The sequence below is a fragment of the Tachysurus fulvidraco genome, chromosome 1 (genome assembly GCF_022655615.1).
Source record: "Tachysurus fulvidraco isolate hzauxx_2018 chromosome 1, HZAU_PFXX_2.0, whole genome shotgun sequence".
Lineage (NCBI taxonomy): Eukaryota > Metazoa > Chordata > Actinopteri > Siluriformes > Bagridae > Tachysurus > Tachysurus fulvidraco.
In genome coordinates this window covers 38,186,649-38,191,223 of record NC_062518.1, presented here as the reverse complement: position 1 = coordinate 38,191,223, position 4,575 = coordinate 38,186,649, and positions in this window count along the sequence as shown.

The window sequence follows — 4,575 nt, the reverse complement described above, 5'->3', positions numbered from 1 at the left end:
ACTATTTTTTTGATATTCATTATTTATACGTCATTACACGGCTCTATTGAATGCTATTAAATTATCCTCATCCATTGGGAGTGTCATTGTTAAGGCAGTAGTACCAGCAAATAACCAATAGGTGTCAGTAAACTATGTAAACAGAGCAAATAAGTTTATTTGCTCAGTTTACATTTAATCAACACATTTAATTAAGATTTTCTGCAAAATGCAATAGCTTACAACATTTATAAATGTTGTAATTAAGATTTTCTGCAAAATACAATAGCTTACAACATTTATAAATGTTGTAATTAAGAACAAGAAGGCAAACATGATCCCTTCACATTCATCAAGACCATTTAGAACTGTCTAACAATAAATAATAATAAATATAAGGATGGAGGATTTAAACTTTTAGGTATTAAACTAAAGGTATTCAGACTATTAAAGACTTGGATATAGATGAATAGTTCTTACATTTCAAGAATTATGTGATAAACACCAGATTCCCTCAAAACATTTTTTATTTGGAAATAAAATAAAAATAAATAAAATACTAAAGAAACCATTTAGCATGCATGCTCCACTCAGGCATAATCTTCAGCCTTCCATCATCACAGGCCTCCATCACAGCAGAAACACGTCCTGACGGCATCATCACAATCTTGTGGAGAATTAATAAAATGTATACATAAGACAGCTGTTTGAGATTTGAATATACTTGGTTTGGTTCTCATATTGAATTTCATTATAGTAGAAAGTACAGCCCTATATTATACATTTAATTTATATGCATCTTACATTGATACATGATTTTAATATTCACTTTACTTATTCAGATTTATATGTTTAAATGGAAAACTTACATTTACAGATGCTTTCTCCTGAGTTTTGATGAGGTGAAGTCCTTGATGATGTCTTCAAAATCCAGGGCAGTTGTGAATCCATTTTCAATTGCCAACAGGGCAAAGGCATTCATTTTTTTTCTGTTACTGTTGCTCTCCGGTATGTTTTTACTTGTTTCAACAAAGAAAATGATCTTTCTCCTGAACAGTTTGCAATCGGTAATGTCAGATGACAGCTGCCCGACAGAAACTTTTGCAAAGCCCCCCGCTGTCTCTTCTTTTGTTCTTCTTCATTTTTTTTCTTTTTACGTTTTGCCGCACCCGAAATCATCTTCAAAGTCAGCCTACTACTCAAAACACACCTGCCTGCTATATTTGTTGTCCCGCTCTGACGTCTGACCGCCGCTGACGTCTCCTCGGACTTAACTGGCTGGCGCCTCTATATAAATACAGTCTATGGTTTAAATAAACATCGTCACTATTTTTATTTAATTAATAAATAATGAAATAAATTGTAGATAGGACATTTGTACATTTTATTTTATTTTTATTATAATTTATATATTTGTATATTTGTCCCTCTGTCTAGGCCCCATCCCGCCAATCGGGCCCTAGGCACGTGCCTAGTTTGCCTTTGCGTTAATCCGGCTCTGAATATAACCGTGTATTTAGAGGATTTAATGCTTAAAAGTTGCAATGAAGTTGATGCAGCTTCAGCCCCTAGCGGTGGTGTACCATATGTGGGATGGTGTTCACCAACAGATATTTACAGATAACAAATTGATATAACTAAAAAATAATTAGAAATCAATCAGCTAAATGAATTAATTTGAATATGAAACATATACAATAAAATACAAAGATAAAACGACATAATTAAATCTTAAACAAAATTTGAAACAAACAAAAAACGGCCTTGAAACAAACAAACAAAAAAAACAATAAGGAACATGTTTTGTTATTTAATCAATAAAAAAAATAATACTTGTAACAATCACAAAACAAAATATACAAATAACAGAGGGTAACAGGTAGTAACAGAGCCGGCAACAGATATGGGCGATTTCTGAGTCGTCGGTCTCCCTTGTGACTTCTGCCTGACCCCACCGCTGAGTCCATGCTGACACCTTCATACAGTGAGTCCATGCTTATTCTCTCTTCCTCCTCCTCCTCCCTCGCCTGGAACACAGGCCGAGATTGTTATATTGTTTAATATAGACGTTTCTCTCACCACTCAAAACCAATACTTAAGTATAGCGCATTTTAACGTGATCTATACATTTTATAGACTCTAGTGAGGTACCAAAATAATCATAGGTCAATGGGGAGACAATTCTGAATTTTCCTGCATTTCAATAAATTTAATATATCAAAATGTCGATATTGGATATCTCTATTGCACGCCTCAGATTACTCTCTCTCTCTTAGAGCAGAGTGAGGGTGAAAATCAAGCTGAGAGAGAGTATAAGACAAGTACAAGTAATTCCAAAGCACTTATGCCCAGAACAAACTGAAGTACAGAAGAAAAGCGAGACAATGGATCTGAGATAACAATTGATACGGTTTTAACCGTCTTAAAGCTAATGCTATTTTAACTGTGGGCGTTTTTTCAGTGGTATTGTTCTCATTACAGCTCACTGAATTCAGTGCAATTCAAAGCACTGCAAAGAATAACTGTACTGTTTAAACACACAATGATGGAAAACTGAAAGAGAGAGAGACTATGTTTCTGAGACGGTCATCCAGACTGTTGTTGCTCACGGTCTAATACTGTTCTTCGTCAGATGAGCCATCACCTCTGCATTTTTTCCCCTGCCAAAACGCACGCACGCGCGCACACACACACACACACACACACACACACACACACACACACACACACACACACACAAACACAATTAAACACAATTAAACACAGCACTTTCTTATCTGCTAAAACTAACTGTACAGTGTGGCTCAATGACTGTAAAAGTGATCAGTCATAGAGCCAGAGAGTGTACTGTACACACACAGACACACACACAGGCCCAGGGCTGGCCCAAGGCGAGTCCATGAAAATGGGCCCCACTGGTGTAAAATTTATATATTCGAGTGTAGAAGTTTTTATTAAGTGCAAGATATTATTGCAACAACTGTAGTCCAACAGAACTATCGTACTGTATATCTCATCAATACAAATATGCAAACTGTTTAAAACAAAGATAAGTAAAATGATAAATAGTGCTTGAAGTGGCAAAATCGGAACTCGGTTGCTAGGGTGCTGTAATTGGTCGCTAGGGAGCCAACCAACATGTCTATACGATGTTATGGAGCTGAGATGTTGCTTCTTTATATTGTAATATGGTCGCTAAGGTGCACTAAATGGTTGCTAGGCTATGGCTACACAGTTACTATGGTTATATTTGCAGACTAGTTTCTCACCTGCAACAAAAGAGCACATCTGAAAATCCATTTATCCTTTCCTGAAGCTTAAGCGCCATCATGATCTTGAACTAAAGCATCAATCACTGATTTTACTGGGAAAAAATATAATCACATTACAATAAGGATCATTAGTTCAAATTTAATGTATTAACTAACATTTATTAACCATGAGCAATACATTACTGTATTTAGTAATCTTTGTTAATGTTAGTTCATGAAAATAAAGTTTATTGTTTGTTCGTTAGTTCACAGTGCTAATAATGTATTGTTAGCACAGTGTTAATAATGTATTAGTAAATGTTGAAATTAACATGAACAAAGATTAATAAATGCTGTAGAAGTGCAGTTCATTAATAGTTCATGTTAACTAATGTAGTGGTCAACTAATGAAACTTTATTATAAAGTGTTAGAAAAATTGCTGTACAAGGCTGGTTTCGAACACTGAACCTCTTCCTTGCTAAACAAAATTCAGGAACACAAAAAAAGTTGGAGGTTTTGTGTATTAATTTACTCATGTGAAGAATCGTGAGTCTAACAGTACATAAACTTTATTATATTAAAGTCATACGATTTCTCATCACTGTTTGTGATATACATGTCATATGTTAAAAAAAAAATTATGTAATGTGAGGAGACTTGAAGAGAAATGCGCTTAATTTGAAAAGAGAAATTGCTGCCCTTAAAAGAACATTTGGTGGCTTCATCTTCAGAGTTCTACCTGCAGAGCTTCTCTGAGGTTACTCAGCAGAAGCTTATTCCCCTCCGGGCTCAGGTGAACACTGTCCCTGGACAGATGCGACCGGTCGATGTTGGAATGACGAATGCAGCGCATCTGTCTCTCTGCTAGGAAGCCTACATAAGCTGATTCCACCGAGGTGAATAACAAATGTCGGGAGCTGGAGCTTTGGCCCTGAGAGACCTCAACACTGGAAGCAACTGCACCCGGAGTCTGCCTCCTCTGCCCACACAGGTTATGCTGCAGCGAAGACCAAGGTTCCTGTCGAGCCCCTGCTCACGGATGTGAGCATACAGCCTTCGAATAATTGAACTTCCAACAATCCAGATACGAGTTACTGTCATCCACCATCTCAAAGAAGAGTGGGGAGGATGCTGTGTGATTTGGTGCCAGTATTTAAGATGAGCGCCGCATTTCATTGTCAAAAGGTGGTGCTCTACTTGTGGAACAACTCCATCTCCATCTTCAAGAATCTGATACGCTGGGACATCGTCTTGTAAATCCTCATCATCTGGATTGATGTCTTCTCGTTCGGCAATGCACTCCAAACGATCCGCTTCAATTTCAGGTGCAAATGCTATCCAAGC